Raw genomic sequence first — 27571 nt, forward strand, 5'->3', positions numbered from 1 at the left:
CGGGGAGATATAGAGGCGGTGGGGGGATATAGAGGCGACCTGGTAGAGAAAAAGGAGAGTCAAAAGGGAGAGAGAGCAATCAGGCCAGTGATCTCGCTCCCAAGTAAAAATGGGTACTGAAGATTGGGTTCTTAAAGGTACAAAGTTGATAACAGATACCAAAATGCAAAGATTAAAAGTCTTGAGTAGAGGTTAGTTTCCCAAAAATACAATATTTAAAAAAAAAACCGAAAAACAAACAAACAAAAAACAAAGTCACAGAAATTATAAAATATATATATATATATATGCGAAGTTTGCTTTAAAAATAGGGTCTTTCTTTCTTCCTTTCTTTTTTTTGCAAGGTAATAGTAGGTTACAAAAATGAAAATTAAAGGAGTAATGGGGACTTAAAAGTAAAAAAATAAAACAAATTAAAAAAAAATTTTTAATTTTTTTTAAATTAAAAAAATGATAGTAGTAAAAATATATCTAAGACTTTCTCTAGAGCTATTGCGGGCAGTGTGGGGTCAGTTCATCTTCAGATAGTTCCTTGGTCCGGCTTGTACTTCTCAGGGTCTATAGGTCCGTTCCCATGTAGTTGGTGCTAACTACAGGGTTTTAATCTATTGCACCTGTCACTCCCAAAGCAGTTCCCTCTGTTTATTTTAGCTTTTGTTTGCTGGTCTCTTCAGTGTCTAATTTCCACCCTGACACAGGGGCGCGGTGGTGGTCACTTTTTTTTTTTTTTTAGGCTCTCTTGTTCAGTTATGCTTTGGGGAGGGAGGAACACTGCGAACAAATATCACTGGCATGTGCTCACAGTGATTCAGCCACACTGGGTTTGCCGCCACACACACACACGGCGTGTGTGCTTTCCCAGTCTACACTGCTCAGACTCTAGGTTGCTCTGCCAGGAGTCTGATGAGGGTCCTGGTTTACATGCACTTCCCAGGTCTAAGCCGCTCAGATTCAGGTTCTCGGGTACTCCACAAACGCGCAGACTTGGTTGGGCCTGCATTTTGCACCTGTCCCAGGTCCGAGCAGCTCAGGTGACTAGGTGTTTGGTGCGTGTAGTTGCCCCCAGTTGAAGGCTGCAGCTTATTCCCTCTCCCATTCCAGTTGCTCAGTTTTCTGGGTGTGCAAGGGGCGCACCTTCTCAGGTGTGCTGTGTGTCTATTCTGGGGAGCTGATCTCTGGCTGCGACCCTCCCAGCAAATGTCGATCATCCAGAATCCCAAGAAGTCTTGGTTAGCAAAGAAGTCTGCTTGCAATTTGGTATAGGATGGCTCTCTGGGGCTGCGATTGCCACCTTCCGGCTCTGGCTGCCCTCCCCTGCCTGTCTCTGGCGGCAGATGGGCTGGTCCGCAGCTGGCTAGCTCTGCTCAGTCTTTTGTTCTGTGAGCGTGCCTGGCAGTGTCTTCAGTTCAGTTCAGTTCAGTTGCTCAGTCGTGTCTGACTCTTTGCGATCCCATGAATTGCACCACACCAGGCCTCCCTGTCCATCACCAACTCCCAGAGTTTACCCAAACTCATGTCCATCGAGTTGGTGATGCCATCCAGTCATCTCATCCTCTGTCGACCCCTTCTCCTCCTGCCCACAATCCCTCCCAGCATCAGGGTCTTTTCCAATGAGTCAACTCTTTGCATGAGGTGGCCAAATATTGGAGTTTCAGCTTCAGCATCAGTCCTTCCAATGAACACCCAGGACTGATCTCCTTTTGGATGGACTGGTTGGATCTCCTTGCAGTCCAAGGGACTGTCAAGAGTCTTCTCCAACACCACAGTTCAAAAGCATCAATTTTTTGGTGCCCAGCTTTCTTCACAGTCCACTCCCACATCCATACATGACCACTGGAAAAACAATAGCCTTGACTAGATGGACCTTTGTTGGCAAAGTAATGTCTCTGCTTTTTAATATGCTATCTAGGTTGTCCATAACTTTCCTTCCAAGCAGTAAGCATCTTTTAATTTCATGGCTGCAGTCACCATCTGCAGTGATTTTGGAGCCAAAAAAAAAAACTTAAGTCTGACACTGCTTCCACTGTTTCCCCATCTATTTCCGATGAAATGATGGGACCAGATGACATGATCTTAGTTTTCTGAATGTTGAGCTTTAAGTCAACTTTTTCACTCTCCTCTTTCACTTTCATCAAGAAGCTTTTTAGTTCTTCACTTTCTGCCATAAGGGTGGTGTCATCTGCATATCTGAGGTTATTGATACTTCTCCCGGCAATCTTGATTCCAGCTTGTGCTTCTTCCAGCCCAGCATTTCTCATGATGTACTCTGCATAGAAGTTAAATAAGCAGGGTGACAATATACAGCCTTGACGTACTCCTTTTCCTATTTGGAACCAGACTGTTGGCCCATGTCCAGTTCTAACTGTTGCTTCCTGACCTGCATACAGGTTTCTCAAGAGGCAGGTCAGGTGGTCTGGTATTCCCATCTCTTTCAGAATTTTCCACAGTTTATTGTGGCAGTGTCTTAGGTCAGGACTTTTCGCCTTTTCACGGGATAGCTATCCCACAGTCTGGGTTGCTATCTCAAGCTAGTTCCCTCAGATTGCCCTCAGGGCATTCAGGCCGCTCCTTACCCTAAGCAATGCAGCCCGCTCTTCCCTGTGCCTCCCCCTCTTGCTAGTGGGGGATGTGAGCGTCTGGGCTGCTGCTCCACTGGGAGTTGTCAGGCACGTAATCTGTGGGTTTTAATTATTAATTTATTTTTCCTCCCAGTTATTTTGCCCTCTGAGATTCCAAGGCTTGCCACAGACCCGCCAGAGAGTGTTTCCTGGTGTTTGGAAACTTCTCTCTTTTTCAAGACTCCCTTCCTGGGCTGGATCTCCATCCCTACCTCTTTTGTCTCTCTTTTTATCTTTTATATTTTGTTCTACCTCCTTTTGAAGACAATGGGCTGCCTTTCTGGGTTCCTGATGTCCTCTGCCAGCATTCAGAAGTTGTTCTGTGGAATTTGCTTGGCATTCAAACGTTCTTTCAATGAATTTGTGGGGAAGAAAGTGGTCTCCCCATCCTATTCCTCTGCCACCTTAGGACCGCCTTCCACACAAAATTTCACTCACACGAGGACCCAGGGGAAAAGCAGTAGCTTGATAGGAGCCTGGGCCAGACCTACTGGCTTATTTTGGAGTCTCCTGGAGAGGCGGGGTAGTGATTGTGGCTCACCCTGAGGACATAGATACTGGAAAGTGAAAGTGAATGGGTTAATCACTCAGCTGTGTCTGACTCTTTGCAACCTCATAGACTGTCACTCACCAGGCTCCTCTGTCCATGGGATTCCCCAAGGAAGAATACTGGATTTGTTTCCCTTGCCCTCCTACAGGGGATCTTCCCCACTAAGGAATTGAACCTGGCGCTCCCAAGGTGCAGGCAGATTCTTTACCATCTGAGCCACCAGGGAAGCCCAAAGAATACTGAAGTGGGTTGCCATGCCCTCCTCCAGGGGATGTTTCCCAACCGCAGATCAAACCTATGTCTCTCACATTTCCTGCATTAGCAGGTGGGTTCTTTACCACTAGCACCAACATTGGGATGGCAGCCATAACTGGGGAACTTTGAACCACATGAACACTCTTGGCAGCTGCCGTATTGACTCTTTAGTGGCAAGATTTTGCCCTACCCAATAGGTTGAGGACAATTTAAGAGACCCCTCTACTGTTAAGCTCACACATATTTGCATTGTAGTATAGGGGTCCCAGAAGGAGAAGAGAGAGTGGAAACAGGATGAGAATATAACTGAAGACATAATAGCTGAAATCTCCCTAACCTGGGAAAGGAAACAATCACTCAAGTCTAGGACGTGCAGAGTGTCCCATATAGGATGAACCCAAAGAGGAATACACCAGATACATTGTAATTAAAATGACAAAAAATAAAGATAAAGAGACAATATTGAAAGAAGCAAGGGAAAATAAACAAATAACATGCAAAAGAACTCCCATAAACTATCAGCTAATTTTTCAGCAGAAACTCCACAGGCTAGATGAAAAATGGCATGGTATCATTAAAGTGGTAAAAGGGAAGAACCAAAACCAAGCTTACGCTATGCAAGAAGGCAATCATTAAGACTTGATGGAAAAATCAAAAGCTTTACAGATAAGCAAAAGATAAGCAAAAGGGTTCAATATCACCAAACCACCATGACAATAAATGATAAAGGAATTTCTTCTAGGCAAAAATGGCCACAAGTACAAACAAGAAAAGTTATGAAATGAAAGGCTCACCAGTAAAGGCAGACATACAGAAAAGGCAGAAAATCAGCTACACACAAAGCTAGTATGGAGGTTACAAGACAAAAATAGTAAAATGGTCTCTAACCACAACGAGCAGTTAAAAGAGACACAAAATAACTAGATGTAAAACAAGCTATCAAAAACAGCAATCTTGAAGGGCTGCTGCTGCTGCTGCTAAGTCGTTTCAGTCGTGTCCGACTCTGTGCGACCCCATAGACGGCAGCCCACCAGGCTCCCCCATCCCTGGGATTCTCCAGGCAAGAACACTGGAGTGGGTTGCCATTTCCTTCTCCAATGCATGAAAGGGAAATGCGAAAGTGAAGTCACTCAGTAGTGTCCAACTCCTAGCAACCCTATGGACAGCAGCCTACCAGGCTCCTCTGTCCACGGGATTTTCCAGGCAAGAGTACTGGAGTGGGTTGCCGTTGCCTTCTCTGAATCTTGAAGGGAGGAGAGTACAAATGCAGGGTTTTGAAAATGTATTTGAAAATGAGAGATCAACAGCTTAAAACAATCACATATACATATAGCCTGGAGAAGGAAATGGCAACCCACTCCAGTATTCCTGTCTGGAGAATCCCATGGACTGAGAAGCCTGGCGGGCCACAGTCCATAGGGTCACAAGTTGTTGGACATGACTGAAGTGACTTAGCATGCATGCATACACATAGCTTTTCATTTAAAAAAAGAAGAAGAAGAAGAAGAAGAAGAAACCTCTTGGTAACTGCAAACAAAAAATCTATAATAGATATACACACACAACACAAGGAAAAAGGAATCTAAACACAACATTACAGTTAGTCATCAAATCACAAGAGAAGAGAGCAAAAGATGAAGAAAGAGGAAAAGAAGACCTACAAAAATATTTCCAAAACAATTCACCAAATGGCCATAAGAATATACATATTGATCATAATCTTAAGTGAAGACATCCAAAATGTGCCAACCAAAAGACATAGAGTGGCTGAATGGAAACAAAAACAAGACCTGTGTATATGCTGCCTACAAAGGCTTACTTCAAATCTAGAGACACACACAGTGTGAAAATGAGTGTATGGAAAAGGGAGTTTGTGCAAATGGAAATCAAATGAAAGTCAGAATAGCAACACTTAGACAAAATACTCTTTAAAATAAAAGAAAGACACTACCTAATCAATCAAGGGATCAGTCCAAGAAGATATAGCAATGCTTATCCTCTGGCTCAGACAGTAATCTGCCTGCAATACAGCAAACCCAGGTTTGATCTCTGATTCTGAAGATTCCCAAGGAGAAGGAAATGGCAACCCACTCCAGTGTTCTTGCTTGGGTAATCCCATGCAAAGAGGCCTGTGGGTATAATCCATGGGGTCACAGATGAGTTGGCATGACTCAACAATGAAACAACAACAAAAATACACGTGCACCCAGCATAGGAGCACCTCAATATACAAGGTAAATCTTGGTCATGTAACAGAAAATGATAATGGAGTAGTTTGTGTCTCCTCACACAGGGCATTAAGTAGGCACTGGTGGGGGTCCTCTGACATCTAAGGAGACAGGAGGAAGCCCCTCATGACCAGGTAAGACTTGGGAAAGAGGAGAAGGAGGGAAAGTGGAGGCAGGGTGGAACCAGTGCACCTGTGGGTTTTGGGGGTGCGGAGAAGCTCTGATGCTCAGAGGAGCCCACTCACTGAAGAGGCACCGGTGGGGGCAGAAAGGCAATTCTGTGGATCCAATGATTGGAAGGGAACCCTGCCAGTATATCCTCTCACCCTGGGAGGCTCAGGCAAGCCTGTTGGGGTACTCTGCCTGAACCCCTACTCTCCTCTGCCCCCTCAGAGTGAAGGCACAGTGAAGGGACTGGAGGAAATGGAGAGTGACCTTGGGGGGTAGGAGGGAAAGTCTGCCAGAGACTCTTCTGCCTGCTCAGGCTCTGGCCAGTCTGATGGGGTCCCAGGCTTGAAATTTCAACCCCCAGGGCCCCTTCTGGGTGAATGGATCCTGGGCCAGAGCACCCCACCTTAGGCCTCTTCTAGCCATGTAGGTCCCCTCTGGGCCACAACCACCCTCTGAGGCCTTTCCTGGTGCATGGGACCCCAGGCCTGAAGTGCACTCGCTGGGCCCCCACCCTCACCAAGGCCTGTTATGGAAATGTGGGTCCTGGCAGCCTGAGTGCCACCCTTGACAGGGCCTCCTGGTTGTGTGGGTCCAGGAAGACTGAGCACCACCCCCCTCCAAGGCTTACTCTAGCTGCGCTGGCCCTTGCAGGGGTGCCTGTGGAAATCTGCATCCCCAGTGGCCTGCACAGGCTCCTGTGCTCAGAAGCAGCTCCAGGAGCAAATGCTGGTGAGAAAAGCATACTCAGAGGTGGACTGACACAGCAGGGCCAGTCACCTGCCTAGAAGCCTTGGAGGCCTGCCTGGGGCTGCAGGGGTAGGTTGTAGCTCACTGTGGGAGTAAGGACACTGAGAGAGAAGGCACCAGGGAATTTTTTATTTTTTATATTATTATTGTTGATTTAGTTTTTTTAATCTTATTTTTCAGTTTTTATTTATTTATTTTGCTGTTCTGGTTCTCATTTCTTTGTTGCTATTTCATTTTTATTGTTATTTTTTCTAAAGTATGTTTTTTATTCTTTTCATTTTACCTTAGTTTTTATTCTGTGTTATTGTTCTTCTCCTTACTGTTTGTTGCTTTTTGTCTTTTTCCCACACAGCATGGCTTGCAGGGGTTTGGCTTTCAGGCCAGATATTGGCTTGAGTTCTTGTGGTGGGAGTGCTGATCCAATCCACTGGTCTAACAGAGAATTTCAGGTCCCAAGGAATATTAATTGGTGTGAGACCTCCTGGAAGTCCTCATCTCAGCACCAAGACCAATAGATGAAAAGATGTAACATGTTCCAGGGTTGGAAGAATCAATATTGGTCAGATAACTGTACTACCCAAGGCAATCTACAGATTCAATACAATCCCTATCAAGTGACCAATGGCATTTTTCACAGAAATAGAACTAAAATATCTTAAAGTTTGGAAGGAGACACAAAATTAGTAAAGAGAAATCTATTGCACTCAATACACTAAAAATGAGCCACCAGAAAGAGAAATTAAGGAAACAATCCCATTTACCATTCCATCAAAAACAATAAACAACATAGGAATAATCTTACCTAAGAAAAGCACTGCACTCAATATGCAAGAAAATTTGGAAAACTCAGCAGTGGCCACAGGACTGGAAAAGGTCAGTTTTCATTCCAATCCCAAAGAAAGGAAATGCCAAAGAATGCTCAAACTACCACATAATTGCACTCATCTCACACACTAGTAAAGTAATGCTCAAAATTTTCCAAGCCAGGCTTCAACAATACGTGAACCGTGAACTTCCAGATGTTCAAGTTGGATTTAGAAAAGGCAGAGGAACCAGAGATCAAATTGCCAACATCTGCTGGATCATTGAAAAAGCAAGAGAGTTCCAGAAAAACATCTATTTCTGCTTTATTGACTATGCCAAAGCCTTTGACTCTGTAGATCACAACAAACTGTGGAAAATTCTGAAAGAGATGGGCATACCAGACCACCTGACCTGCCTCTTGAGAAATCTGTATGCAGGTCAGGAAGCAATAGTTAGAGCTGCACATGGAACAACAGACTGGTTTCAAATAGGAAAAGGAGTATGTCAAGGCTGTATATTGTCACCCTGCTTATTTAACTTCTATGCAGAGTACATCATGAGAAATGCTGGGCTGGATGAAGCACAAGCTGGAATCAAGATTGACAGGAAAAATATCAATAACCTCAGATATGCAGATGACACCACCCTTATGGCAGAAAGTGAAGAAGAACTAAAGAGCCTCTTGATGAAAGTGAGAGAGGAGAGTGAAAAAGTTGGCTTAAAACTCAACATTCAGAAAACTAAGATCATGGCATCTGGTCCCATCACTTCATGGCAAATAGATGGGGAAACAGTGGAAACAGTGACAGACTTGATTTTAGGGGGTTCCAAAATCACTGCAGAAGGTGACTGAAGCCATGAAATTAAAAGATGCTTGCTCCTTGGAAGAAAAGCTATGCCCAACCTAGACAGCACATTAAAAAGCAGAGACATTACTTTGCTGACAAAGGTCTGTCTAGTCAAGGTTATGGTTTTTCCAGTAGTCATGTATGGATGTGAGAGTTGGACTATAAAGAAAGCTGGGCATCAAACAATTGATGCTTTTGAACTGTGGTGTTGGAGAAGACTCTTGACAGTCCCTTGGACAGCAAGGATATCCAACCAGTCCATCCTAAAGGAAATCAGTCCTGAATATTCATTGGAAGGACGGATGCTGAAGCTGAAACTCCAATACTTTGGCCACCTGATGCAAAGAACTGACTCTTTTAAAAGACTCTGATGCTGGGAAAGATTGAAGGCCGGAGGAGAAGGGCACGACAGAGGACGAGATGGTTGGATGGCATCACTGACTCAATGGACATGAGTTTGAGTAAACTCCAGGAGTTAGTGATGGACAGGGAGGCCTAGCGTGCTGTAGTCCATGGGGTCACAAAGAGTTGAATATGACTGAGCAACTGAACTGACTGAACTGAAGGAGACAAAAGACATGTATCAAAACAGCAGTATTTTTCACACATCTAGAAGAAAAATTTTTCAGTGCATATGTAAACAAAAGACCCCCAAAATCCAATTGGGGAGGAAGACCGAGGGTGGGTTTGTGAACTTGAGTGTGAAGAAAGTGATGTCGTTACCCCCACCTCATCTCATGTCTTGCCTCAAAGAATAAAAGGAAAAGAAAGAAAATCTAACAATTAACCTCTCCAGAAAAAGTCATGTGATTTAGACTTGATTTCCTCTCCTTTTGGGGCTTCCATGATAGTTCAGTTGGTAAAGAGTCTGCTAGCAATGTGGGAGACCCTGTTCTATTCCTGGATTGGAAAGATCTTCTGGAAAAGGGATAGGCTACCCACTCCAGTATTCTTGGGTTTCCCTTGTGGTTCAGTTGGTAAAGAATCTGCCTGCAATGTGGGAGACATGGGTTCAATCCCTGGGTTGAGAAGATCCCCTGGAGAAGGGAAAGGCTCCCCACTCCAGTATTCTGGCCTGGAGAATTCCATGGACTATATATACCATGGGATCACAAAGAGTTGGACACAACTGAGTAACTTTCATGTCACTTTCTTTCTTCTCTTTTTATCAACTCAACCCATAACAGGATGGGTATAACATCCTGCTCCATTTTCTATTTCAAAAGAGAGGCGTTTTCTCAAAACCAAACACAGGAAGGGCTCAGGAAAAAAGCAAGGACAGCTGAGAAATTGTTTCCTGGCTGCAGAATACACACAAAGTATGTACACTTCTAAAATTTACTTATAAGCATTTTTTTGTTGACTAGAAAGAGCAATTAATCCCCCAACACAGTGCCCACACTTTGGGAGGGGAGGTAGGAGGGCATGGAGGGAGTGAAGGATGAGCAGCCTACAGGGAGCTTTCCTCCTGCCGCTCAGTATCTCGGTTTGGACCTGAGGCATCTGCAAGGCAACAGCCTCTGCACTGTGTCCTGGATGGATGCTCCTCCTCCAGCATCCATCCAAGAGTGCAGAAAGGAGCCCACCGTGGAATAAGGAAGTGTGCATCCTAACTCTTCTGAGGTAAGGGGGCTGAAGTCCTTCCTAGGAATGCATGACCCTATACCTACCTCTTCACAGAGGCACTGTGGGGCTGTTTCCCCTGCCCTTACCTCCCCGACTCTGACTGCGTCCTGACCGTAACTTGCTGGGCACTGAAAAAAGCAGAGAGAGTGGAAGTCCCATAATATACAGATTATGTAAACTCTAAGAGACAAACAAGATTATTTTTCTATTAAAAATACTTAACAATCCATGGGGGAAGGATGGGAAGAAGGGATAGTTAAGGATTTTGGGACCGACATGTACTCACTGCAATATTTAAAATGGATAGAAAGTGTTCTAATTTCATTCTTTTACAAGTGGTTGACCAGTTTTCCCAGCACCACTTGTAAAAGAATGAAACTAGAACACTTTCTAACACCATACACAAAAATAAACTCAAAATGGATTAAAGATCTAAATGTAAGACCAGAAACTATAAAACTCCTAGAGGAAAACATAGGTAAAACACTCTCCTACATAAATCACAGAAGGATCCTCTATGAACCACCTCCCAGAATATTGGAAATAAAAGCAAAAATAAACAAACGGGACCTAATTAAAATTAAAAGCTTCTGCACAACAAAGGAAACTATAAGCAAGATGAAAAGATACCCTTCAGAATGGGAGAAAATAATAGCAAATGAAGCAATGGACAAGGAATTAATCTCAAAAATATACAAGCAACTCCTGCAGCTCAATTCCAGAAAAATAAAAGACCCAATCAAAAAGTGGGCCAAAGAACTAAATAGACATTTCTCCAAAGACGACATACAGATAGCTAACAAACACATGAAAAGATGTTCAACATCACTCATTATCAGATAAATGCAAATCAAAACCTCAATGAGGTATCATTGCACGCCAGTCAGAATGGCTGCTATCCAAAAGTCTGCAAGCAATAAATGCTGGAGAGGGTGTGGAGAAAAGGGAACCCTCTTACAATGTTGGTGGGAATGCAAACTAGTACAGCCACTATGGAAAACAGTGTGGAGATTCCTTAAAAAACTGGAAATAGAATTGCCATATGACCCAGCAATCCCGCTGCTGGGTATATACACGGAGGAAACCAGAATTGAAAGAGATGTGTGTACCCCAATGTTCGTCACAGAACTGTTTATAATAGCCAGGACATGGAAGCAACCTAGATGCCCATCAGCAGACGAATGGCTAAGAAAGCTGTGGTACATATACACAATAGAATATTACTCAGCCATTAAAAAGAATACATTTGAATCAGTTCTAATGAGGTGGCTGAAACTGGAGCCTATTATACAGAGTGAATTAAGTCAGAAAAAAAAACACCAATACAGTATACTAATGCATATATATGGAATTTAGAAAGATGGTAATGATAACCCTGTATGCAAAACAGAAAAAGAGACACAGATGTAGTGAACAGTCTTTTGGACTCTGTGGGAGAGGGCGAGGGCAGGATGATATGGGAGAATGGCATTGAAACACGTAAAATGTCATATGTGAAATGAATCACCAGTCCAGGTTTGATGCATGATACAGGGTGCTCGGGGCTGGTGCACTGGGATGACCCAGAGGCATGAGATGGGGAGGGAGGTGGGAGGCAGGGTTCAGGATGGGGAACACATGAACACCCATGGTGGATTCAAGTCAATGTATGGCAAAACCAATACAATATTGTGAAGTAAAATAAATAAATTAATTAATTAAAAACAAAAAATAAAAATAAAATGGATAACCAACGAGGTCCTACTGTATAGCACATGAAACTCTCCTTAACATTACAAGGCAGCCTAGATGGGATGGAAGTTTGTGGAAGAATATGTATGACAGAGTTCCTTTGCTGTCCACCTGAAACTATCACAACATTGTTAATCAGCTATACTCCAATATAAAATAAAAAGTTTAAAAAAATATTTAATATTCCACATACTATGAAACTGTATTATATGGAATAATTCAATTTTAGTCTCAACCAACTATAAATAATAGCTTTAAGGTCTAATCGTGTTGGTTTATTATGCATTGTTTTTAATACCTTGCCCATATAAGAACTGCCTCATAATAACTTTTGGTATTTCCTGAAAATACAAGGACTAGAGTACTTTTAACCATCACTTCAGATAACTCTCCTGAACACTAGCCTTTGGAAAACGTTAGTCATCTGCTGTGTAGTAACATTATTTCATTCTACTTGGTTAGTTTTAAAATGAAAAGTTTCTTGGTTTGGGTACCTCAGTCTACGATGAATTTTAAAAAATACATTGCAAACGCATGGACTCTTACACAAAACTTTATCAGTATTTAATCTCAGAAAGTCTATAATTCCTCTTGCTTATGACTGCTCACCTTAAAAATTAAAGTTATTTTTCAAGTAAAAGTGGATTTATTCAGGAATAGCAGAGGAATTGTAATTTGGGAGTAGCAAGCTACACGAAAGCCATGGGCAAATCTCGCAAAGAAAGAAGAAAATTATTTTATTGAGAAAAGGAAGGAGTTGGGAAAGATTATTTTGAAAACAAGTCCGTTAGTGAAAAATAAGAGGTCAGGGTGATGACCTATTCTTGTTGGCTGAATTGTTGGGGGAGACAATTCTTCTAGGAGATGCAGTGTACATCTTTTCCTGTTGGGGACTGTCATTGATGACTCCCTTGTTGAAGAGTTTTTCCTCAGGGTCTATAATTGACAGGTTTCCTTATAACTTACCTCTAGTCATACTGTATGAGAGTTCTTCTTTCTGGCATGCTGACTCCATTTGAGTGAAGTTTCCCTTTATTAAGTTTCACATAACACGGAAGTAAAAGGTGATTTTGTTCTCCCATCTCTGCTCCCAATCTACTACAGGAAAGAAAAAAAAAAAAAAGATACATTTTAGACAGGAATTCTGCTGAAAAAATTCATGTGTGTTTTTTTTTTTAAGGTTTTAGATGCTTTGATTATTTACAACTTACAGGAAGTGCTAACAGATTATTACATTTTCTAACATGTTCACCATTAAAACAGTACATTAATGCAGGAAATTTTCTTAAAGTTTTCTGAAAGCCTATATGTTAGCAGCTATACAGCAATGAATCAGGTAGGAATTATTCTTTTTCTTACAACATTGATAGAAAGTGGAGGCTTCCAGAGTTAAGTTCCTTTCACAAGGTCTCAACAGCAAACAAGTCACGTGAACCCTCTGATTTGAACCCTGGCAGCCCAACTCCAGAACTTGTACTTGTACTTGGCAGGGCAGCTCTTAGCTCCTTCAGCCTGACTCTCCCCCATCACTGTCCTCCCTCTCAGCTATTACCACTGGATCTCCCCAGCTTGCTCATCTTCCTCTTGGGCTGTGTCCTCCCACTTGCTTGCAATCAGGGAGGGAAGTGTCACTGTTTCAGGCCAGAGTCAATCCTCTACTTTCATTCAGAAATTATCTTCCCTCTCTTCAGAAGACTCAATTTTAAAGCAATACTTATATAGGATTTACTATGAACCAGCATAATGTTAAGAATATTGTAAGTACTATGAGATATTTAATTCTCCTAATGACCCTAACAACAGACCGATTTTTACTTTTAGCGTCACCAGTTTATAGCAGAGAAACATGAGGCACAGAGAAATTAATCGTCCCAGTTGTCACATGGTTAATACAGTATGGGAACGTGTGCATGCTGCTTAACATGGTCTGTGAGAAAAAAAAATGGGACTGTCAAAGCCCTCTGAGTGCTGTTTGTCTCTTGAGATCATGACACACATTATCATTGTGACAAAATCGTTTTAAGTAAAGCCTGGCCCAAATGTGAGACTCTGACATACCTAGGCAGATCTTAAAACACCCTGGTTGCTTGCATCTCTTCCCTATCAGCTTAAGTAATAAGAAAAGTCTTATAATTTCAGTTAATAAATTAATTCTTACATGCACAAATTTGAGTAGCCACATTAAAGTTCTATCCTTTTGTGTTTGAGAGAGAGCTACGTTCTTTGTCTCAATTTCTTTTCCCACACTCACTCTTCCAGCTTGTTCCATATCCCACTGATTCCCTGCATCCATCTATCCTCATCAAATCATTGATTACATTCATTTTCCTTACTTGTCACGGTCTTTCCTGGCTACTGACTACATAAATTCAACCCCCAGTGCTCTATAGGCCATTCCTTGATCATTTCCTTCTGATCTCTTACCACCCCCTAATATACATATATGTGTTTTGTTTGGGGGGCGGGGGGGGGGCTTCCCTGGTAACTCAGTGGTAAAGAATCTGCCTGCCAAGCAGGAAACATGGATTTGATCCCTAGGTCAGGAAGTTTCCCCTGGAGAACGAAATGGCAACCCGCTCCAGTATTCTTGCCTGGGAATCCAGTAGGCGGAAAAACCATGCAGGTTACTGTACACGGGGTTGGACAAGACTTAGAAACAAAACAACAACAACAGCAATTTTGTTTTTACTTTATTATCTGTCTCCTCTAGAATAGAGCTCCATGACGCTGGGATTTGTCTCCATTTTGTTCACAGCTTGCTTCTGAGCCCCTAGAACTGTGTCCAGCACATGGTAGGTTCTCAATAAATATTTGTGCAATTACTGAGTGACCAAATCATTCAGAATTCCAGAAATGGTGTCTGGTCATTCCTCACCCGCTTCATGTCCCATCTGCTTCTAATACACCCTAAATGCTTGTGTTCTCAAGGTTTCATCATCAGCACTTTGTATTCTCATTCTATTCACTGCATGCCTCCCATGGACAGGTTGCTTTAGGGTTCATTAGGGACCCATGAGGTAATGTATATAATTTACTTGTATAGGCCTTAGGACACTAGGATGAATACTTACCTTTTAGAAACATGCAAAGAATAGAGAATTGATGTACAGGTTCCACTAGCAGAAGCCTGATGTGCACCATGAGAAATGACTTCCGGATCTTGTGTTTTACTGAGTTGTTCCTCTGGGTTACAGTGTCCAGTGGCATCTGGGTCCATTGTAATGGACCTCATGTGTCTGGTGGGAAACCCAATCAGCTGCCAGTAAATCCCAGAGCACTAAAGATTCTGGAGCAGATATCTCAGCCTGTGGTGGTAGTGGCCATCGCAGGGCTCTATTGGACCGGAAAGTCCTACCTGATGAACCGCCTGGCAGGACAAAACCATGGTGAGTGTTGTTCAAAACCCTTTACTTGGAAGCAGTGATAATACAGTCTGCTGATCATCCTCCTCTAGGGTCATGTTAAGGAAGAGCCTAACTCCCTACTGAAGGAAACTTCTAATTCTCACCACTGAATTTATAATTTCAAACCCATCCTTCCACAATGATAACTCTTTTATCCAGTAATCGAAAATTCCCAACCTCATCCAAACATCTACCTCATTTGTCCTGATCCTATCCACTGCCATCTGCTCAGGAGCTCATCTTCAAAAATCATTCCTTTCCCTTCTCCTTCATCACGTTTGCCCTAAACCACAGGGTCATTTTAGGTAGCACACAAATGTTCAACATGTTTTGTTTTTTAAAAATGATAGAAGGAAGTACAGACAGATGAATCTCTGTAAAACCCATATCTCAATGGGGCTACTACCCATCTTTTTTTGCTTCATTTAATTTGCTTATTTCCAAACTTTGGTAAATTATACCTTCTTTTTTCTCTTTTTCCTACTATTAACTATAACACATACAGAATGGTGCATAAAATATACATATGTAAATACTGTAAAATTGATAAACATAATGTAATCATCTGTCTAATCACTACTCAGATCAAGAAATAATACTTCAACACCCAAAATTCCAAGTTATGCCCTCTCACACCTTCATTAGACTTCACCAGTGTTCCTGATTCCAGCTTGTGCTTCCTCCAGCCCAGAGTTTCTCATGATGTACTCTGCATATAAGTTAAATAAGCAGGGTGACAATATACAGCCTTGACATACTCCTTTTCCTTTTTGGAACTAAATCTGTTGTTCCATGTCCAGTTAAGTACAACACCTTAAAGGATACAGAAAAGAATGGAAGGAATCTGAATCAATCACTAACCTCCAAATCTGGATCCACACTAGTAAAAGAAAAGAGGAAAACTCTAACAAAATAATAGTGAAGCTCAAGAGGGAGGGGTATACATGTAACTATGGCTGATTTGTGTTATTGTGCGGCAGAAACCAACACAACAGTGTAAAGCAATTATTCTCCAATTAAAAAAAATAGTGAATATGTCTGGGCTATAAAATTGAGGATTTTATATACACATATTTATTTTGCTAATGAAAAAAAAGATCACCGAGTTAAAAACACTTCTTAAAAAGGAAAGAGAAAGGAAAAAATGAAACATTTTTCAAGTGAAGAAAAATTAATAAACGCCCTCTCTCACAAAACACCCCTGAGAGACAGACTGTTGAACTCTCATTCTACCATTACATGCCCCTCCTTCAAACCACCTATGGAGGAGGGACAAAGTTGTGCTTACCCAGCCAGGCCTGGAGGAACACATGTCTCCCTGTCTTTCCTGGAATTCATCCAGATTCCTGCCTCCATTAAAAAAAAAAAAATTATCCCTTTCGATTTTGGTTTCGTTTCTCATAATCCCCACCACTACCTGGATGGCTTTTAATAACCAGCTGGCCCTCAGCGTCTTCTTTTTTTTTTTTTTTTTCCCAGTTTCTGAGTAACAGAAGCTGGAAAAACCTAACAGTAGGTTTCCTGAGGAGCGAGAAGCAAGAAGAGCCCAAGAGGCCAACCAGAGCAACTGACTTGACCCCCGGCTGCAGCTCCAGGTGAGTCTGCTCCTAAACTTGACCTTCCAAGCACACTTCAGTTAAATAACAATAAATGCCCCAGCGCAGCCCCCACACTGGGGGAGGAGAGGAGCAGATGGAGGCGCGGGGCGGTGGGTGGCGGCCGGCCGGGCGCATTGTTTGGGCAGCTTCGAGTCTCCTTTTGGATCCCAGGCTGCTTCCAAGCTTGTCGCCCGGATGCGCCGCTGCTCCTGGAGCATCTAAGCAGCGCTGCAGCAAAAAGCAGAAGAGCAGGTACGTCTTCTGAGGAAAGGAAGTTGAAGACCCAAACTCACCCTTACTCCCCAGCCTGCCCTTCGCAGAGGCGATGAGTGCGGTCTATTCTACCAGCCCCCTCCTGCCCTCCTCAGCCACATCCTGAGTGCACCCCGCTGGGCAGTGGCCAAACAAAAAAATGGTCTTAAACACAGAGCCAATTTAAATCCTAAAAGATGATCCTGGGATTATTTTTGTCTTAATGTTTGATACTCAATACATACAGAACTGTTTTCTTTCGAATAATTCCATCTTACTCTTACTAAAAAAAAAAAAAAAAAACTATTAATAATAACTGCAAGATCTAATCGTGTTTCTTTATCATGCATTGTTTTTAATGAGTGACACATACATTAACAGCCTCAGAATAACTTCTGGTACTTGCTGAAAATCCCCAGTGTGGGGTATTTTTGACTATCAGATAATTCTTAACAGTCACCTTTGGAAACTTGTTGGTCATCTTCTGCCTTCTATTAGCACTGTTCTTTTCTATTTGTTTCGTTTCTTTTTTATGGCTTTTTGTTGTTTTATATTTATTTATTTATTAAGCCATGCCATGCAGCACGTGGCGGCGGAGGCGGGGGGTCGATCTTAGTTCCTGGACTAGGGATCTAACCCCTGTCTCTTGCATTGGGAACATGGAGTCTTAACAACTGGACTGCTGGGAAAGTCCCTCCAAGTTCTTAGTTTTGAAGGTAAAAGCTTGTTGGTTTTGGTCCCTCAGTGTACTTTGAGTTAAAATACAAAATCTTTGTAGACTCATTGACTTACAAAAAGCTTTATCAATATTTTGTCTAAGATATACTCTGCAATTTCTCTTGCTTATAGCTATTCACCTTAAAAATAAAAGTTATTTTACAAGCCAAAGTGAATTTATTCAGGAATAGTAGAGTTATTGCAATTTGGGACAAGGGAGCTATTTTTAAAAAGCCATAAGGAAGTCCAGCAAAGAAAAAGAACATTATAGAGAAAAATAAGGGTCTGGGAAGGTTGGTTTGGAAAGAAAAGTCAGAGTTCAAGGGTGATGACCAGTTCTATTGACTGAGTTGCTGGGGTAGTCAATTCTTGTAGGAGATGCAATGTACACCTTTTCCTCTTCTGGGTTGTCATTGGTGATTCTTTCCCTGTTTGGGTCCTTTAATGGTGCAGGACCTGGCAGTCCGGAGTCGACAATAAGAAAGTGAAAGAGAGAGCCGGAGGGAGGGAGAGAGAGAGAGAGAAAGAAAGAAAAAGAAAGAAAGAAAGAAAGACACGGGGACCCAAGCTCTGATGGAGCAAAGGTGCTTTAATGATTTTTCTGTGAGTATATATAGGCTGTGGTACAAGAAGTTTCTTACCACAATGATAAAGATCAGAAAACTAAACGTACAGTAATCATTACCAAGGGAACAAAGGATAATAATGGTCACAAGGTCAGGAGACAATCCACATCTCAAGAAAGGGGGCGAGACTAAGCAGTTCTGTCGTAAAAAGAATGTTTACTAAAGGAGACCCAAGCCTGTCTCACCTCAGTCCTGAGAGCTGCTTGCAGTTCTACTCCCTTCTAGCAGAAGCGGATAAGGAACAGAGGATTTATGAGAAACAGCATGTAGGAATCCTCCAGTCAAACACTCCCTGACAATTCCCCCTTATTTATTTATAATATTTGTAAAAAGAGTTCTGACCATAAGAGTTTGTTTAGTTTTAACAATCTTTGCATGAAGGTAATGGTAGATGACAAATATAATTGTCAAGACAATCATTAAAATTACTGTTCCAGACCCGATACTGTGAGTAATGCTTTGAAACCATCTGCGTGGGTCTAAGCCCAGATAACTGATCAGCTAGTTGTTCAGCTAAAGTTTCCACATTAGTGGAAGAGGGCAGATTATTAGAAAAAGTTTCAAATATTTCTTTTTGCAATAATTGTATACTCAGAGAGGCATTATCATGGATGTTTTGTAAATGAAATTTCATTTGATTTGTTCCCAGTTGTAAGCATTATTATTGAATTGAACAGGAGTAACACAAAATTGAGTAGAATTCCAATCACATTTTAGTATCACCTGTTTTTGTACATCTAATAATTGATCTCCAACCCATTTGATGGCTGTTTTTAGTTCCTGTATTTCATCTTGAATATCCTCATCTATTTGAGCCTGAGTGGCCCACATAGTATGAGCATCTTTAGTCCAATTTTGAGTAAAATTATGTTTGAATTGAGGTTTTTAAAGCAACACCAGTGACAGCAGCAGTGGTGCAAATAGCTATTAATCCCAAAATGCTAAAAATCAGCCATCCAATGAATTGTTTAGATGGCTGGAGCAATTTAGTAAGTAACCAGGAAGGAAGTCCAGCCATGGGACCTTCTTCCCAGGGCCACTGGAGATTTATTGGTAACCATATATTATGTCGAGATTGAAGAATCAAAAGGGAGTCATTTCTCAAGGAAATAGAGGAGTTAAGACAAGTATATAATTTACAATTTGTGCAAGTTGCAGAACATAAAGTCTTATTGAATTGTAAATTTCCTATAGCTACAACAGAAGGAAGTGGAACATAGGCTTGTATAAAATATGATTGATTATAGTGAAAGAAATAATTGCTATAGCTACAACTGGTCCCTGTGAAATGTGCAGTCCAAGTCCCAAGTTCTTCGGTGTTTGCAGCAAGTTTCCAGATGTCCCATTGTTTTGGCCCAATCTGTTTATTAAGGATAATTCGAGGACGAGGAGGGGCTATTCCACCGTCAAGCCACCCAAGAAGTCCTCTGTTTTGGTTGGTAATGCTCCATTGTAGTGTTAGTAACCTTCCATGCTACTTGGGTAACATAATCACACATAGTTCTGTTAATATCATCTGAGTAGTTAGATAACTGCATAACATGGGGTCCCCAATTGACAACTGTATGATTAGCCATAAACATTAATTTTCCTGATTTGGCCTGACATTTGTCCCAATTAACAGGAATATATTTAAAGTTCTTATTAGTAAACCCTTTGCATAGTGTTCTTTGTTCTTTCTTTAATTCTTTCCCTAAAGTTTCAGTAGTATAAACATGATTCATGGACAAAGAAAGGGCAGTAAATAATCCAAGCAGCATCTGAAAGTCCTCTTCTGGAGGCAGGGAGAAAGCCCAAGTTTGTTGACTAATGTTTATGCATAATTCTGTTGGGCCCATACATAAATGAAGGATTTCATAACCTAGAAAGATATTAATTAGTTTTTCTTCAGGATGAGAGGGCCCCTCCAAGTTCCAAGGATGGGGTATGTGTGTTGAGTCATTAGTGGATATGATTGGTCTTATATCTGTCCATTTTATAACCTACAATAAAAAGGGGGATTAAGTATATAAGCCCAATAAGTGTGATCAATTAAGTCAGCCTGAGTGGTGGAAGCAAAAGCAAGCAAATCAAGCATAGAAAAGAAAAATATTTTCAGGATTCCGAGGCATTCCCTGTTGAGAAATCAGATTTTCAGTTTGATTAATAAGGGTTTTCATCTGTCCCCAAGGAGGGAGATCATAATGTCGGTGACATCGAGTGCGGTGTTTTTTGGAAATTTTTAAAGTCACCATGGCTTGTATTGGAATTCTTTCCCCTTGGGGTTTTTGTTGTTTTGTCTCTAGTCTGAATGCTGGGGGCCCCCTTAGGTTGAATCTTCTGAAGAGGAAGTCATGTGAGCTCGTTGGATCCATCTGGATAAATAGAAGCATACCCCTTTCCCTGTAAAATTAGTTTCTTAGATTTCCATTGATTAGTTAACCCATCTTGATATCAAATGGGCAAAGGAAGGGAGGTGTCCTTTAATGTTTCAAAATGTTTTTCTGCTTTTGTCAAAATATCTCCTTGCAGTAAGTTTAAAAAATTTAAAACAAATAAGGCTATATTAACAATAGTTATAGAAAGAAAGGAAAGCGATAATGATGAAAATATTCCCAGGAAATATTTCAGTATAAAAGAAAAAAAATCATCTAGAGATCTGTTTGGGACTGGTACTTGGCTGTGGTTTTGAATTAATGGGTTGATTTTCTCTTCATTCAGTACATACATTTTTCCTGATATAAAAAGAAATGGGATCTGACTGTGTTTTAAGTGGTTTGTGTTATTTGGGGCAAAGGATTAGGAGCAAACATTCATTTTTTCCTAAGTGAAATTATTGAAAAGCTGATGCAGAACAACTTGACAAATGAAATGTTGCTTACATCCAAATATATTTGAACTTGGTCCTTGGAAAAGAAATGCAGCCTGGCAGCTGTTGAATCTCTCTGTTCAGTGTGTTAAAGAAGATGATTACACTTTCAAGACAGACCTGAAAAGAAGGGGACTATTTTGTATTTTTTATATTCTTAGGAACAAATAATTTATTGGCCAAAGGTGTCTCTTTTATGTTGTTTTTGTTTTGTATAGTGAAACAGGCATTGAAGTTGGTGTTGTTTTAAGAATCTTACAGATTGTAAACAGAAATAAAGCTATATTAATAATAGTTATAGGCTTAAAGAATGTATTGCAGTAGAATCTAGTAAAATCTGTTCTGGATAAGGAAGATAAAAGTGTTCCTTATAAATAAAAGTATTTCCTCTTATTTAATTTTTTATTTGCAGTTACAGTGTGTAATATGTTTGTTTAATTGTGTCTTGTGTTTGTGGATTATAAGGAATGTCTGTAATCTGTTTTATAGGGAATGAATGTAAAAATTGTTTGAACTGCTTAGAAATACAGGCAGGGTCATTGTCTGTTTTTATAGAATTAGGTGTTTTCATTATCGCAAAGTAAGTTGATAGGTGGGTTATAACATGTTGTGTAGTTTTACCTTGGAGAGGTGTTGCCTCTAGAAAAGAGTTTGTATTGATCGAGACATATAAGAAGGAAGAGGAAGAAAGTTCAGGGCAATGAGTCACATCTATTTGCCATAAAATTCTCTTTCATTTGTCATAAATCTTTTTTTTTTGTATTCATCATTTGATTTGCCATTTCTTATATCTTTTTATTAAAAGCATATATCTTATTTTTCTTTAGCAACTATGAAGTGTCTTGTATGTTAGTATTTTATAGATTGGTGAATATATTTATTATATCATATATTATAATATATATATTTATTAATAGCTTAAAATCTCTTTAGATTTTCTGTAAGAAAAACTTTTTGTAAGAGTAAGTTAATGTTCAGTAATTAATGTTTCAAAATCTTCATTTGGAAATGAGCTAGTTATTTAATAAACTTTCATTATTTAGTTTAGTGTAACTCCAGAAACTTGTTACCCCAACCCTAAGAGGATGTTTTAGATTATAATAATATATTATTCTATCAAAAAATAATTATTTTAATAGAGCTTATCTAAAAGTTTTCACCTCATTTATATATATATATATATATATATATACATATATATATATAAAGAGTTACCTTTTTGTTGACAAATTTAGTTTACTTTAAACCTAGGCAAAATAAAAGTATTATATAATGTTGATGACTTAAGACGTGTCTTAATTAGATTAACAAATAATTATATTTAAATTATATTTATATTTAAATAAACATTATATTTAATATTGAATATTTTTTAGTTCATGTGAAGTTGAATTTAAATATAACTTATTAACTTCATATTATCCAAAAACAAAGACATATATTGAGACATAGGTAATTTTAGATAGATAGGCATAGTTTTCCATTTGATGTTTAAAATATCTTTTTGTTTTATTTACTTATTTTGAGTTCCATCAATTTGTTTATGGCTGGAGTCCTAGATAGAGTGAACTGTGTATCCTAAGGACATGATAAGAGTTAACTTTAGGTTTTTTCTTAGGCCTGTTTTTGTTTCCCAAGCAGAACTGGAGCTCCAAAAATGTATTTTAACAAGTTAACCTTTTCTTAATTGCACGAGTAAGAAGAACCACTTTTGTAATTTCATAAAAGATTTTATTTTAATCAGTTTTCTCTGGAGTCTAAAGAATATCATGGCCATTCAGTGTCAAAAATATCATTTCTAGTTTGTAGTTATAGTATATTATTAATGATATATGCATGAGGGAATTGCTGTCATATAGGAAGTAAAGCCTTGGCTACAAAATTTTGACAAATACTAGAGGACTGTTACAGAGAAGGCAATGGTACCCCACTCCAGTACTCTTGCCTGGAAAATCCCATGGGAAAATCCCATGGAGGAGCCTGGTGGGCTGCAGTCTATGGGGTCGCTAAGAGTCCGACACGACTGAGCGACTTCACTTTCACTTTTCACTTTCATGCATTGGAGAAGGAAATGGCAACCCCCTCCAGTGTTCTTGCCTGGAGAATCCCAGGGACTGAGGAGCCTGGTGGGCTGCCGTCTATGGGGTTGCACAGAGTCGGACATGACTGAAGTGACTTAGCAGCAACAGCAGCAGGACTGTTAAACATACCTTGAGGTAACATAGTCTATTGAAATCTCTTATGAAGCCTGATATGATTAGGATAAGGGAGAGAGAAAGTGAATCTCCAGTCTAAAGGGTGTAAAGGTATATTAAAAAAGCAATCTTGTAAATCAGTAATAATAATGGACCAATTTTGAGGAATGGTAATAGGTGATGGGATCTCTGGTTGTAATGCACCCATAGGTTTCATAGATGCATTAACTTTTCTAAGGTCTGTTAAGAGACACCATTTGTTAGATTTCTTTTTTATAACAAAAATAGGAGAGTTCCAAAAAGAGCAAGATTCCTTAATATGTTTCCATTCTAATTGTGTGCCTATAAGTTCTTTAGTAGCTTGTAATTTTTCTTTCGTAAGGGGCCATTGCTCTGTCCAAATAGGCTCGTCGTTTTTCTCAGTTATTTTAATAATTGCTTTGTTTGTTAAATGAGCAGTGGCCCCTAGGAAAAATGTGGAATATATATCTGAGTTTGCCATTGCATAAGTAAGTCCCTTCCTATTAGATTAAGGGGTGCAGCTATCATATAAGGTCTTAATGTTGTAGGTTGACCTTTTGGTCTATCATATGAGTAGATTTGAACATTTTGATAAATTTCTTGTACTTTGGTTTGAGAAATTCCTGCAATTTGGCAAGAGACCTTTTGTATAGGCCAGGATTTGGGCCGTAAGTGTTTGGAAATAATAGTAATATTAGATCCAGTGCTGAGGAGACCAGAAAATCTTTTACCATTAATTTTGATATTTATTTTTGGTTAAGCATATTCAGATACCAATGATGTCCATAAGGATTGTTTTTTATCTGTATTGCCAAATCTGTCTGTCCGTACATTATTAGAGGAGTTAATAGAAATGTAAGGCGAAAGAAGTAATTGAGCAATTTTGTCCCCCTTTTTGAATTGCCATAGAATCTGAGATGACATCATAATTTGAATCTCCCCTTTATAATTTGAATCAATTATTCCAGGGTGAACAGTAATTCCTTTAGAAGCCAAATTAGATCAGCCAAGTAAAAGACTAAAGGTTTGTGGGGACAGGGGTCCAAAATGTCTGGTAGGTACTCTAGAAGGGACTGCTTAAGGGTAAAGGAAAAAATCATTTAGGTCTGGTATATTGATGGCAGCATTGCTGGATGTTGAGGGTTTGAGGGAAAAGATAGAATTTGCCTCTGGTTTTTGTTGTAGGGGACCTGCGGGTTCCCATGTTTGGAGTTTCCTGGAATAGGTTTTCCTTCAATATCAAATTTAGATTTACAGTCTTTGGCCCAGTGCATTCCTCTATGGCAGTGAGGGCGAATTCTTGGAGGTTTTTTATTAGCCTTCTTAGGACAGTCCCCCTTTAAATGGTTTTTATCTCCACATGTAAAGCATCCCTCATTTCCCTTATTAAAGGTAGTAGCCATTGTTTCAGCTAGTATTTGCATCTTTTGAGTTTTTGATCCTAGATTCTGACAAGCCTTCAAATAATCAGTAATAGTCCCAGTCTCACAAATTGCAGCGATAGCTCTTTGACATTCCTGATTTGCATTCTCATAAGCAAGTAATTTCTCTAGCTGTTTCTTGGTTTCTTCTCCGATTACAGTACAGGAAATAGCAGTTTCTAATCTAGCTAAAAAATTAGCATAACTTTCATTAGGTTCCAACAAAGGAGAGACTTTTGGAGTTGCGCCTTTTTGGCAGAGGAGGAGCATTTGGGGCAGCCGGGGCAGGGCTAATAAGAAAATTTTGAAATATTTTGTGTTGTTTTAATTAGGCCTCTTGTAAAGTTTTGTCATTTAATTTATATTCATGTAATAAATGTTCTGTCTGTTTTCGAATATTGGAAGGGCTAGAATTTACCTTGAAATGGCAGAATTACAGCTTTAATGAGAGCCCCTGGGGGCTAGAAGTCAATTAGAATATTTTTTTCTTGTTTGGCGGCTCATTCAACATTTTCTTTGACCCAGTGCCAAATTTCTAAATCAAAACTGCATTTTTCAGGGAACCAAGGATTACATTTAACCACTGTTTGAAAGTAAGCCTCTATTCGTTGGTGTGAAACCAAAAGTCCCTGAGCTTTAAACAAATGGTGAAGTAAAATAGAGAAATGATGGGGCTTTCCAGCCATTTGATCCGTGTCTTAGTACTTACTAACCTCAATAGGTCCAGACCTCAATAGGCCTCTGGCGTCACTCCGTCCAAAATGCCATGTATACCAGTGTCCATGTTCTGGGCGCCACTTCTTGGTGTCCTTTAATGGACCAGGACCTGGTGGTCTGGAGTCAAATATAAGAAAGTGAAAGAGAGAGAGAGCCGGAGGGAGGGAGAGAGAGAGAGAAAGAAAGAAAAAGTAAGAAAGAAAGACACGGGGACCCAAGCTCTGATGGAGCAAAGGTGCTTTAATGATTTTTCTGTGAGTATATATAGGCTGTGGTACAAGAAGTTTCTTACCACAATGATAAAGATCAGAAAACTAAACGTACAGTAATCATTACCAAGGGAACAAAGGATAATAATGGTCACAAGGTCAGGAGACAATCCACATCTCAAGAAAGGGGGCGAGACTAAGCAGTTCTGTCGTAAAAAGAATGTTTACTAAAGGAGACCCAAGCCTGTCTCACATAATGACCTCAGTCCTGAGAGCTGCTTGCAGCTCTACTCCCTTCTAGCAGAAGCGGATAAGGAACAGAGGATTTATGAGAAACAGCATGTAGGAATCCTCCAGTCAAACACTCCCTGACATTTCCCTGTTGAAAATTTTTCCCTGGGGGTCTGTAATTGACAATTCTTCCATAACTGACCTCCAGTCTGTAGTTCTGCAACAAGCCCCCTTCTGGCTTGCTGACTCCATTTGAGTGAGTGAAGTTCATGTTTTTGGCGGGGGTGGGGGGTTGGGGACACATGAAACCCAGGTGGCTCGGAATCCGCCTGCCAGTGCAGGATATGCAGGAGACACCAGAGACGTGGGTTTGATCCCTGGGTCAGGATCCCTTGGAGGAGAAAATGGCAACAGGCTCCACTATTCTTGCCTGGAGCACACAGCACATACATGATGGGGGAGGGGACACAGGCCTTCAAGTGAGATCTTACTTCCCAGACCAGGGACGGAACCAGCACCCTCATCAGTGAAAGCACAGAGTCCCAACTACTGTCAGGGAATTCTCCAGGTTTTCGTTTATTAATTTTGACATAACACAGCAGTAAAAGGTCATGTTTTACTGCCCATTTCTGCTCCAAATCCACTATAGAAGAAGAAAAGAAATCGTACAGAACAAATCTGTTACATAAATAAATGTTTTTTCTCATAAAAAGATTTTAGATCCCTTATAATTCTTGACAATTTCAGGTTACAGAGCTCACTGACACAGTATAACACACTGTCTATTTGAAATAGTACATGAATCAAGAAAAAATTTTTTTCATGATTTAGAGCCTATATGTTACCAGCTGTACTGTAGTGAATCAAGAATTGTTCCTTTACATATAAACTGCTAAGAAAAAGAAGGTTTTGGAGGTAAGTTCCTTTTTCAAGGCATCAACAGATAATAAGCACTGTGAACCTTCAAGTTTGAACCCTGGCAGCCCGACTCCAGAACCTGTACTTGGACATCCCAGGGCAGCTCTGAGCTCCTCCAGCCTGACTCTCCCCGCATCACTGTCCTCGCTCTCAGCTATTACCACTGGATCTCCCCAGCCTGCTCATCTTCCTCTTGGGCTGTGTCTTCCCACTTGCTTGCAACCAGGGAGGGAAGTGTCACAGCCAGTCCTCCAGTTTCATTCAGTAATTACTGTCCCTGTCTTCAGACATTCAGTTGTAAAGCAATACTTACATAGAATTTACTATGTACCAGCATAATTTTTGAAGTATTGTAAGCATCATGAAATCATGAGCTAGTTAATCCTCCAAATAACCCTAATGACAGATTGAGTTTTATGTCTCATGCTGCCATTTTACAGAAGAAAAAACTGAGGCACAAAGAAATTAACCTTCTCAGCCGTCACACAGCCAGTAACATATGGAAACATGTGGATGTTGCTTAGTATTGTTTTTGAGAAAATAAAGGAACAGTCAAAGCCTTCTGACTTCTGTCTGTCTCCTAAGATCATGAAACATCTAATCATGGTGATGAAATCATTTAAAGTAGAGCCTGACCCAGATGTGAGACCCTGGCATATCTAGCCAGACCTTATAACACCCTAGTTGCTTGCATCTCTTCTCTATCTGCTTAAATAATAAGAAATTCCCTTTAATTTCAGGTAGTAACCGAATTATTAACATGTGCAACTGTGTTAGGTACCTTCAAGATCTGTGCTGTTTTAAGAGAGAGCAGCATCTTTATCTCAACTTCTTTC

At 40.4% G+C, this 27571-nt stretch overlaps 1 protein-coding gene across 1 annotated transcript in view; it reads left to right on the top strand.

Annotated features, from left to right (window-relative positions):
• The first annotated feature begins 17475 nt into the window (after positions 1 to 17475).
• The window catches only part of LOC122676769 (guanylate-binding protein 6-like), a 30572-nt gene continuing 20476 nt past the window's right edge, over positions 17476 to 27571 (top strand). The window contains exon 1 of the mRNA XM_043876351.1: positions 17476 to 17548. The gene's annotated coding sequence lies outside the window, so the exon portion shown is untranslated. The remainder of the gene's footprint in view (positions 17549 to 27571) is intronic.

The sequence above is a fragment of the Cervus elaphus genome, chromosome 20 (genome assembly GCF_910594005.1).
Source record: "Cervus elaphus chromosome 20, mCerEla1.1, whole genome shotgun sequence".
Classification (NCBI taxonomy): Eukaryota; Metazoa; Chordata; class Mammalia; order Artiodactyla; family Cervidae; genus Cervus; species Cervus elaphus.